Here is a 12,369-nt window from a genome sequence, read left to right as displayed (position 1 = left end):
AAGTAGACTGCCTTGTAGAACTATTTTATACTTACAGAGAAACTAAGATAAAGGGCCACAGGGCCGGAAGGCACAATGGCAAGCTTCCATTTTCATTGCGTCATAGCAAGCAAGCATTTTTATAATCAACTTCCTTTACCACTGTGACTGTGGCCTTCAGCACCGGGTCAAGCTAGCATTCGTCACATGGCCTCACTGTAGAGTTACTCTTCTCCTTACTTTTTTCCCTAAAGAAATTGTATGTAGGGCATTGCTCTTGATCCCCGTCATATCGCCAACGTAATTTAATGGGAAACTTTACAGTGTCTGGAGCCCTTGGTGTCTTACAGATGAAGGAGGGGGATATCCGCAAATTCTTTGCAGCTGGAACCCACTTAGGTGGCACCAACCTTGACTTTCAGCTGGAGAAGGAATAGTAACGGTAAATCTGAAGGGACCCTTGGAGAAGCTGTTGCTGTCAGCTCAGGCTGTTGTTGCAATTGAGAACCCTGCCTTGTTTCCTCCAGAAACATGGGCCAGATAGCCATGCTGAAGTTTGCTGCCACCTCTGGAGCCACTCCAATTGCTGGGTGCTTTAGCCAGGAACCTTCACTAACCAGATCCAAGCAAGCTTCAGGTAGCCAAGGCTTCTAGAGGCCACTGATCCCAGAGCGACCACCAGCCTCTCACAGAGGCGTCTTGTGTCAACCTAGCACCTTTGCTCTGTGTAACACAGACTCTCCCCTTCGCTTCATAGACACTACCATCCCATGCAACAACGGAGCTCATTTAGTGCGTCTGATGGGGGGGTTGGGGGGGGATACTGGCCAGGAAAGTACTCCACATGCGCATGCGTGGCACTATCTCCGGCGAGACCCCATGGGAGGTTAAGCCTGATCCAGGCACGGACCACAGCAGCTCCTGAGTTAACCGCTGTTCATCCAGAAGTGGCAAACTGGTCTGAGGGTGTAGAGATGCCCTCTGTACCCATCCAGCAGTTCCATAGCGAACATTTGTGCTGGAGTGGCCAGCGAGCCACTGAGGACTGGTCAGCAGCTTCCGAGCAGCTACTGAGTGGGTTGGAGCCACCACTGAGTGGTCCTGAACCTCTCTGCAGACACCTTTGTAAAGGGAAGAAAACGTGGAAGGAAAAGAAAGTTCCTAAAAGCTGGAAGAAAAAAGAAATTGTGCCTATTATTGGTAATGGTGGTGATGCTGTGTGTGTGTGTGTGTGTGTGTGTGTGTGTGTGTGTGTGTGTGTGTGTGTGTGTGTGTGTGTGTGTGTGTGTGTGTGTAAGGGAAACCTGCTACCTATAAATAGTTGTGGGGATCACCCAGGCAGTTAGGCTCCACAGCAATCACTTTTCCTTGCTAACACATTTCATTGGTCCTTGTATCTCTCTTCAGTATAATCTTTGCGGAGAAGTCTGTCACTGCTTAATTTTTCAATTGCAGATTTACTTATTTAATGTATGTGTGTGGGGAGGGGGTGGAATTGTGTGGGAGCACAGGTCAGAGGACAACGTGCAAACGTTATTTCTCTACCTCCCTCCACCATATAGATCCTGGGATTTGAACAAGGTTATCAGGTTTGGTGGCCAACACTTTGACCCGCTGAGCCACCTCACTGAGCCCAAAGTAATTTTCTTCGAGAGCAAACATTTGTGCATATAATCTGTAATTCTACATAGAAGGGTTTTCTTTCTTTCCCCTTGTGGGTTATTTTAATCATTTGTCTGATGTTAATAAAGATGGACTCATGAAAATGTATTTTCATAAGGAACTATTTCTATAAGTAATCCAATAATTCATTGTTGTTATTGTCTAAATCATTCCTATTTCAACTACTGGAAGCTCTTTTAGCTGATTCATATATAGCTTTGACAAACCACCTTCCAGAGGGTTACATTTTGCTTTGTTAGGTTTTCTGACAAAAAGTCACTAATTTATCATTTTGTACATTTTAATAAGAATTTTGGTTTTTATTCATAAAATTTTAAACATGCACACACATGTTCTTTTTGTAATTTTGGGAATCAAATCCAGGACCCTGTACATATTAAACAAGTGAACTTTTCACCAAGTTATGCCCTCAAACCCTAAACATATCCTTGATCTAACCCTTTTTCAAAAATAGTTACCACACATTTTCTAGCATCATGTGGCTTGTATTTTTATTTTAATAATGTCCCTTGGGATCTTTTGATTTCCTGAAGTTTGATTATAGAATTCTTTTATTTTCAGTATGGTATCTAATTCAATCTAATTCACTGCTGATTCTAAGAAATCTCTGCCTAATGTGATAAGAAATTTCTACATCTCCTCGGGAATCTTGTAGGTTTATGGTTGACATGTTGTGGGATTGTAAAGCATTTTGATTTCCTTAATGAGATATGAATCAAGGTTCAGTTGTTCAGCTTGTGGACTTCCAGTTGTGGTAGCACAATTTGAGGGTGACAATGTACATGCATTAGGCATTCCCTTATACCTTTGCCAACACACTCTTGACTTGACATTCCTCCCAGAGATGTTTTCCTGTCTTTATGCTGTGGCCGCACTGGTTGATTTCTGTGCCCTTACATGGTCTGGAAATCAGGTCATATAATCCTTCTAATTTTGTTCTTCTTTCTACAGTTTGTTTGGTTAGAACCCATTGTGAGTACACACTGCTTCTTGTATTTGCTTAGCTAGCACTCAAAAAGTTTTTGGTTGTGAGCCTAGCCTTCAATGGCTGAGCCATCTCTCCAGCCCTAGCACTCAAAAAATTAAAACAAAAATAAAGTTTTGGGAGGTCTTTTGCAATGATAGCTAATACACTTACAGGCCAAAGAACATCAAAGAAGAATGTGTTATAACGGCAGAAAATATTTCTGGTGCCTTTACTAATCAAAGAGAAATGAACAAGGGTAAGTGAGGGATCTTTATGCCTCTTGAAAACCTTGGGGGTATGGATGTGTGGACATGCATGTGTGTGTGTATCTATACTCGTATATGTGGAGACTAAGTCAAGTTTAAGCATCTTTCTCTTTTACTCTCCTGTTTGGGGGCATTTTCTCTCACTGAACCTGGAGCTCATTGACTGGCTAGATTGGTTGCAATTGAGACCGCATGATCCTCCTGTCTTGACCTTGTAGCTCTGGAAGTATACCCCAATGGGCCACACTTAGTTTTATTACATGGTCCTGAGGATCCAAACTTACCTCTTTAGTATTTAACACACTGAGCCATTCCCCAAGGCCCAAGATAACTGTTTTGAAATCTACAAATGTCAAAAGCTAAAGAGGGATTGGGAAAACAGGCATTACCATTCGGTCTGCTTGGGGTAAATTGTTAGTTTTGCTTTGCTGGAGTCATAACTGGTGGACACCGACAGTAGAGAGTAGGTGTTTAATTGAGTGAGGGTTATAACTGCTCAACCCAGTCTTTCATTTAAACAATTTCTTACTTTAAACCTATGTTTCTGTATTCTTGTCTGCATTTGTGTCTTCTGCTAGAGTGGGAGAAGCAATCTGTGGGGTCAGTGGGTTCCGAGACACACTTCTACACTGGAAGCCCATCTAAGCTCCCGAAGGGTGACTCAGCTAGCTACTTCTTAATAGTCTCCTTTGCAGGCCTTCAATCTCATCTTGTTCTACCAATTAGATTACCATGCCTCCATCTGCTCTTGGTCTTCTAAAATTTGTTCATGGCTCTCACCTGCTGCTGTTTTCTCTCTAGTTCTCTTTGTCCTTGCAGGCTTATTCTTTTATTAGCAATACTTTTCATCACTTCCATTTCTAGAGGGAGTAGAAATGAACAGCAGAGTTCAATCTGCCCTGCTGAAATGAAACCTGTTTCCCCAAATTACCACAAGAAATATGATGTCATTTTAAAATTTAAAAAGTTCCTTTAAAATGAATGCTGGATTTGACAGGTGAGGCCTGCTTCATTTCTTTATTGCTGTGATTTTTAATTAAGCATGAATCAAACACAGCAAACGTTGACAGCTTTATAATGTCCATTTGTCGTATGTTCAATCGAGCCTACCAGGGATGCTGTTTTTACAGTTCCCTCTTTGGCTTTACACGGAGGTTTTGACTCTGGGCCTGCTGCATGCAGAATGGCATACTGAAAGAGCTGTCAACAGGAAGGAGAGGGGATCTGCAGGGCCACATTCTGAGAATGTGTATCTAATCTGTATTTTTTTTTTTTTAGTCCACCTGATAAGGAGTTTAGGAAAGCAACAAATTTACTAATAGTAGAAATGTGAAAGAAGTCACATAGCCAGTAACAGACTGAGGAAAGTGTAGTATATACTGGATCTGGGGAGATGGCTCAGTTGATAAAGTAATTGCTACACAAGTGTGAGGATCAGGGTTCAGATCCTCAGAATTCAAGTTTTTTTAAAAAAGGTGTGCAGGCAAGACAGGCTGTAATCCCAGTTCCTGAGAGCAGAGATAGGGAATCCTCAGAGCTAACAGGCAAAGTACATGAGCTAGAATTAACAAGTACTGGATTCAGCGAGAGATGCTGCCTCAATATATATAGTAGCGAGCCCCTGAGGAAGGCAATCCTATCTGCTGTGGATCTCTGCATGTGTACAATGTACCCTCCACATATACACAATCATATCATAAATAACCACATGCTTATATGATACACACCAAACACACACACCAAAACCAAACAAGCAAAGCACTCTTTAGCCTATGTAGGATGTTACTGATTTATTATTGTGGGTCAGCCTACACAGAGATTCTCACAAAATTGGGGAAAGGAACTAAGCTTTAATTAGTGTCATTGGATATATAAATGCCGACCATGTATGAATTTGTCAGTTGATTCTTTAACATCATCCTTTGAACAAAACCTTTTTCTCTTCTGCTTTATAACAGTTTCATTTCCCTTAAAAGATAAAAAGCACCAATAACAGAATGAAAGCCCCAAATCTATGTTATGTCAGCGAATCCTTGATGTGTCTTAAAAACCCCACCTAAGCTTGCAGTTCCCGTGAGAGAGCAAGGAGTAAGGCCTTTCTCCAGCTGCTGTTTTTGCTGATGAGATGCCAAATGTCTTTACAGATACATCTGCAAAAATAAAATAAAATCAAAGAGAAGGAGTGGATGATGGGAATTCAATTATAGGTGCTCTGTTCTTAAAAGAAATGGCTCAGCAAAGGTGGTGAGTTTGCACGTACAAGATCACCACACAAGGATGATTTTAAATGATGTCCATGAAACATAAAAGGGTTTCATCTGATTTTTAAATATTGGTTTGTGCTTAATAAATGATGTATGAAATGTCCATCAACTGCAATGCAGAACTGGAGTGCACCATCCTGCTATGATCTTATTCGTTTAAAAATCCCGGAGGTTTCAAAATGTATGCCTTCTTTTTTATTTATGTGAAATCCAATTTATTTTTCACAATATTGTGAGCTATACTCCATAGACCAGTTATATAGCAATGGTTATAGAGACATTTGATATATAAATATTACTTATTTTTCACTCACATCTTGATTTTGCTATAATAATGCGATAAAAGATCAGGTAGTGCTCTGTAACTTTAAACTCTGCGTACTCAATAGAAAGTTTCATGAATTTCTTGTTTCCAATCAAAAAAATTTCAAATAATATCTGTTTACTCTTCATCTCACACTCTGTACCTTTCGGAGAACTTGCTTTTATATGTAAGGCACACTGGTTTTGACCAGTAGTTAACATTTGCAAGTATACTATTGGTCCCACTGGTCTTTTAAAATAGGACTATTTATTTTATTTCATGTGTGTTCCTGGGTGTACGTATGTGCACCATGTATACAGAAACCCTGTGGAGGTTAGAAGAGGGGGTAGGAATTGGAGTTACATGTGGTTGTGAGCTGCCATGGATGCTGCGAACTGACCCATGTCCTTTGCAAGAGCAAGCAAGTGCTGTCAGCTGCTGAGCCATCTCTCTAGTCCCACTAGTAATCTTTGTGGAGGATAAGGTTATCATGCAACCTCCTCACTTAAAACTTGGAATTTTAGAAGTATTTGGGCACAGTCATGGCACAGCTCATGGAAACCTTCAAAGGTAGCAACAAAAAGGTAGTTCTCTCTGCCTCTCCATCATCCCTCTCTCTCTTTCTCTCCTGTCATCTCTCCACTATCGTCTCCCTCTAAAACTATTTTGTCTCTCTTTCCTTCTTATTAAAAAGGAGGAGGAGGAGGAGGAGGGGGAGGAGGAGGAGGAGGAGGGAGAGGAGGAGGGAGGAGGAGGAGGAGAGGAGGAGGGAGGAGGAGAAGACAAGGGAGGAGGAGGAGGGGGAGAGGAGGAGGAGGAGGAGGAGGAGGAGAAGAAGAAGAAGAAGAAGAAGAAGAAGAAGAAGAAGAAGAAGAAGAAGAAGAAGAAGAAGAAGGAGAAGAAGAAGGAGAAGAAGAAGGAGAAGAAGAAGAAGAAAGCAGCAAACTTAGTTCTTGGCTAGTTGAGTTTGGATATTTTTACCCATCACTTTCTGAGTTAGATTACACATCTGTTCTTTAAAGCATCAAAATGTTACCAAAGTGTGTAGGAAAATTAAACTGCCTTTGAGGCTGGATGACACACTTTCAGTGTTCTCCAAGATAGGTGTAAATTGAAATGGAATGAAACAAGCAAGAGCAAACAGAGTAAGAATTAAAAACACGTTGCCTTTGTTCCTTCATTTCCTTTACCACGGAGTCTAATCAATACTTTACAACAGGGTTAATACACTGTCTTCAAACATGGTATTATTCTTTCAAGAGCGCACAATAACTTTATTAGTTATGCTGTCTGCAGGCTTTCTGAAGTGACAGCATTGTGTGGGTGTGTCAATCACAAACAAACCCGGTACCCTCTGTCAGAGTATTTTCCTTGTACACCAGCCTTAGCAGTGAGAGCCATACAGCTGCAGGTAATTTTAATGGTGGAAGTTCTAATTTTAATTAGTATAATTAGCTGAAACAAAATAAACCAAAAAAAAAAAAACAAAAAAAACAAAAAACCCAAACAAACCTCTTTCTGCTTACTGGTTATTGAATATTCAAATCTTACATCTGTTCTCTATTCAAGTGGAAACTGAGTTGCTTAATTTTGTTTCAGAGCAGTCCTAGTTTAAATCTGTATCAAGACACTAACTCAAATTCTCAATATTTAGGAGAGCTGGATGTTATTTGTGAAGTGATATTCACATATGAATTTTTGTGTTTCTAAAAATATGTTAAAAGTAAAAACACAATTACTTCGTGAGTAACATTCCTAAGTTTCTCCATTACTAGAATTTGTATATTTTGATTTGTATTTTACAAATGAAAGCAGAAAACCCTTTGGTATAGTTATACCAATGCCTACTCTAATCAAATTACTACTAAGAACAACGTTCTATGAGATACAAAGAAATCAACTATTTTGAGCTGAACATTTACAGGGTCACATTATATGAGGCAACTCAAAATGATTTCAAATGGGAAAATATTAAAAACAACCTATTGTGGGTTTTTTGTTTGTTTGATCTCATCAAAAAAGGCAGGACGGTTCATAGTAGAGTGATGCCTGAAACAATGCTGGTGTGACAGTTGGCTTTAAGGTTAACTTGTCACAATTTAGAACCACCTGAACATTATGCCTTAACTGAGGAATTGTTATTGAATGCCTTCATTGCTGTGGGACGTTCCTTCTGGTAGCAGCTCAGGAAATAAAGGAGAAGGGAGATGTTCACCTTTGACTCTCTCTGCCTTCCCTCTCGCTGCTGCTGGGGATTCCCTCAGGGACATCAGATCCAGCATTTTCAGGCTTCCTATGAGGACTGAGAAGAAGTAGCTCTCCAGGGACCCTCCCCACCCTCAAGGTAAGATTGGGATTACGGAGGCACTAAACTTCAATATCCTAGGCTCAACTACTACCAGATTTTCAACCTTTCAGGCGTGAAACAGCTGTTGCTGCTACTTTGGCTGTGTAGCCTAAGCAGTTGTAATAAATTCACAGAGATGATAGAAATAGGGTTGGGGTCCCAAAGAGAGAGAGAGACCATCACTCACATTGAAGCATCTGGAGAAGGCAAGCTTTCCTATTGATCAAGAGGGCGTGCTGGGAAGAGAGAACACACAGGAAATGCACTTGGTTTTTATTCCAACTTGGGGGGGGTAACAATATTTTTATTCCAACTCAGGGGGTGGGTTGTGTGTGTGTGTGTGTGTGTGTGTGTGTGAGAGAGAGAGAGAGAGAGAGAGAGAGAGAGAGAGAGAGAGAGAGAGAGAGAATATCTTTCCCCCTAGGCTGGAAGCCGATCTCACAGTCTGACTCAATAGACTGGTCTGAAAGGAATTAGTGCACAGGAAATGAAGGAGGAGGAGAAAGGGTCATGCTCCAGGAAAGAGAACCAGTGCTCCAGGCCATCAAATTCCTGAAATGCAGCAGGGGCCTTTGTGTAAACAAAGGTTTTACTGGGTGGGGATGTTAAAAGATCTGCATAAACGTCTTATAGGGTGGGGGAGATCAAAAGATTTGAATTCCTTGTCATAAACACAAGTTTTATAGAGTTTGATAGAAAAGATTCATTTTATGTTTCTTACAAATATATATTCAGTCTACCAGTTCTGTTCCTCTAGAAGACACTAATACTGCTGGGTTCCTTGTAACAGAAAATGGCTACTCAGAAACACAGATATGTAGACAGACCTGAAGGAGTTATATAAAGAGGAAGGCAGAGGTGGTTGCGGGGTTTGCTTTGCCACAAGCTGAGGAGTCCTAAGGATTGCCTCTTATCACCAGCATACAGGAAGATGCCAAGAAAATCCTTTCCATACAGCCTACACAGAAAGCGTGATCCTCCCAAAGTGTGGTGTTGATTTGTAGACTCTGAAACTGTGACACACTCCTCCTCTGTTGTCTAGAGCTTCGCTATGCTGTCGGGTATATTTACGGTTGCAGCCTTAGGAAGCTGGCACAGTGTCTCTGGCTATGTGGCATTCCCCTGAGTCAAGAAAATTTTTGTTAAAGGTTGCATTCCTAAAGTGCTGTTAAGAGCACAAGCTCTAGCTGGCTGTGGGGATGTTAGTGTAGGTGTGGAAGACGAGCCCACTTCCTTTAGTCGATCACAGGAGACACTTAACCAACACACAGTTGCTGAAGCCCATAAACAATACGACTTATTATTTTGATGTTCCTCAAAAAAATGAAACTCTGAACAAGGAAAATAAATGTATTATCACCGTCTCAATGATTTGTCAGAAATGACATTCACTTTAATTTGCTTTTTCCTCCTGGGACTGGAGAGATGACTTAGAGGTTCAGGGTTCTTTGTTGCTCTTGTAGAAGCGCTGGGTTCAGTTCCAGCACCTTCTTGTGTTAGACCCCCGAAAACTCAAGTATCCGGGGTCTCAGACCAGGTTCGCGGTCACCCCAATCACCAGGCGGATTCGAGAGCTTGCTGCAAACTGCACGAGGCTTTATTGTAATTTAACGAACTAACCCCATGTTAGCTCGGGTCTTTTACCCACCCGCCATGGCAGACGGCTAGAAAAAGACGGCTCCATGGGTCTCCCAAAAGATCTTATAGGGCAGCGTAAGGGGAGTGTCTAGGGGTACGCACAGGCTCACGATTGGTGTCCCTCCAGGCTTGGAGGGTTTGCCCTGTATTGATTGGTCAACTGGTTGTTATGGCTCATAGGCCCTCCCAGGGTGGTTGCTATGCTCTCTACGTCATTGTCGTGCGCTTGTCCGTAAAGCACACCCAGGGTCGTAAAGCATAGCGCCACCAGGTAACTTCTGATTGGCTCCCTGTCACGAGACAGGCATCTGACTTTCTAGTGTCTAGGTCAAGGTCATAGAAGCACATGTTCGACCATTATGGCTGCCAAAAGGGAAGCCGGTTCCTTCACTTGATACCTCACAATTTCCTGTAACTCTAATTCCAGGTGATCCAATGCCTTTTTCTCACCTTCAAGGATAAAAAGGAAAGGACAAAACTGCTCCTAGAGATGGTGGAGGAGAAAGTTTATTGTGGGTAAAAGGGAGACAGAGTCAGAGACAGGGTCTTCTAGGAAAGTCCATGTTAGGAGCAGGGAGGTGGTGGTGGTGGTGGGGTAGGAGTGGGGGGGGGGCAACTTCTGACTAAGAAACTGGCTAAAAGAGTAGACCCAAAAGACCAGGTGACCCAAATGACTGGATTATATAGGGAAGGGCAGTCTAGGCCCTGGGATGGAGAAGTTTAGGGTGGGGCCCTTATGCCAGCCAGGAGGGCCCAGTCACAGGAAGAGACTGGGGGATGCAGGGAGAACCTGGAGGCCAGTGTCTGCTTTCATGTGTTAAATAGGCACCTCAGCCATTTGTCCTGGATTCTAGAGACCTAATAGAAGGCTCTACGGATGTATGTGGTGCAGGCAAAACACTCATACACATAAAATTAAATAGAACAAACCCTATTTGAGCAAGACCAAAGTGGAGAATCACGGAGTAGAAATTTCAAATAATGTTATGGCCAGAAGTCTCAATATCAATAAGTTAACATTACAGTTTGTCTGGCCCTTCTGTCTTTAGCTTTGGCCTTGGCTTATTACAGTCTTGTGTCAGGTTGCAGTATTGCTTGGAAACACTAGAATCCTTTCATACCGAGTGAGCAAAGCTTCTCTGATCTAGACAGGTCTTGTACTAGTTTGAGGGAGTAGAGACAGAAAATGGAACAAAGCTGACAGACTGGGCACAAAAATAATTAGAGGGTGGTACATTGCATCAAGCAGAAGAAATAAAGAGTGTACAGGAAGCGGGAGTGTCAAACAAAGTAGACAGTGCCCTGGAAAAATATAAGTTGGTACAATATTAGACCCCTCCCATCTGAATAGTACTTGCAAGTGATATTTTAAAATTATAGAGGATTTGAATCCTAACTATATCTTTGTGTAATAATTTAATGAAGACAATTAGGCAATTTTTTTTGCAGTTTATGTATAATCAGACATGAAGTTGAAAGGTTGAGAGTGGTTTTGCCCAAGTTATAAAGGAGAATAGATATTTAGAGATCACATACTATTATTAAATTATCATCAAACTTGTTTTCTAATCTCAGGACAGTGGGCTTGCTGTGTAGTATGCTCTTTTGATATTATTGATAATAGTGTGATGTTTAATTTGTGTTTATAAAATAATTATTTTTACAGCATGTCATATGAAACATTTCAGTTGACAATCAGAATTTTCTGTATGTGTATGTACACCTGTATACTTGTGATAATATCCAGCAATAACCAATATAATACCTTTTCTTCCCCAGAAAGTCTTATCTGTGGAAATGTTCACACTTGATTACTTTTGATGAGACTGAGCTCAGTTGCTTGTATGAAGAGACAAGAGACTCTTCCCTCCTGTCAAGTGTGTGAGAGGAGAAAGGAGTAGAAGAGGTGTTTTAAAATTCCTCAAACTGTTGTCAGCAGGCTATCAAACAAAACAAACAAAACAACACAACACAAACAAAACAACACTGCCATTATTATTGGAAGACCACACTGTTCCTGTTTGCCTTTCTATTCTCTATGTTGTGATCTCCTTTGTTCAAATTATCTTCCATTTTCTATATTTGCTCTATTACCTTAGTCCTTTAAATCATTAAATTTTAATATTTTAGTCATTTCTTCCCTCTTCTCTAGTCCTTGGTGAACTATCCATTTTGTCAACATTTACCTGCTATTGATAATTTCAGGGAGTTCATGGCAAGTCTCCATTTATAACAAATACATGAGGGATAAATTCAAATATCCTCAAATTCCCCTATATTAAAGGGATATAAAATATACATTTGGGAGGGCATACCAGAATACATGTAGAAATTATAAAATTGAAGAATTACATCACTTCCCTCCTGTCAAGTGGGTCTTAAGTCCAATTAGACAGCAGTTAGTTAGCTACCAACATGTGTGTGGCACTTTTTGCCCACTTATTGCCATGCTTGTCATTATGGTGGTTCATAAGTGTTGCAGCTGGGTAGGACCATTTAATTGCTTTCCTCCCTTGGCAGCTTGCATAGTTGTTTTTTTGTTGTTGTTGTTTTGTTTTCTTTCTTTCTTTCTTTCTTTTCTTTTTTTTTTTTTTTTGTGCCATGGAGACTAGGTCATAGGAAGGGGGTTTTCAGGTTAGAAGCTACTCAAACCATACCAGTCTTGTGTCATAATTGTGTGGTTTCCTAGGAACCCACCCTCACCCCCCACCTCCACCCCATACACACCTGAGACAACAAGGGCTTCCATGGATTAATTCATGTAAATGTTTTTCATCTGTTCTATTGCTAACATCCCACTCATGTTCCTTTGCTATGGCCTTCTTTTGAAATGTATTAAATGATTGCACTGATCCCCAAATGTCTCTGTGCAATCTCTGTTGTCTCACTTTCTCTCTGTGGTGGCTTGAATGGCAATGGCC

The 12,369-nt window shown here is 41.1% G+C and overlaps 1 pseudogene; it reads left to right on the top strand.

Annotated features, from left to right (window-relative positions):
• The window catches only part of LOC103163002, a 32,303-nt pseudogene extending 31,219 nt beyond the window's left edge, over positions 1 to 1,084 (top strand).
• Positions 1,085 to 12,369: the final 11,285 nt, after the last annotated feature.

Source organism: Cricetulus griseus, chromosome 2 (assembly GCF_003668045.3).
Source record: "Cricetulus griseus strain 17A/GY chromosome 2, alternate assembly CriGri-PICRH-1.0, whole genome shotgun sequence".
NCBI lineage: Eukaryota > Metazoa > Chordata > Mammalia > Rodentia > Cricetidae > Cricetulus > Cricetulus griseus.
The sequence above is the reverse complement of the archived record's forward strand: the minus strand, read 5'-3'. Positions and strand labels throughout refer to the sequence as shown.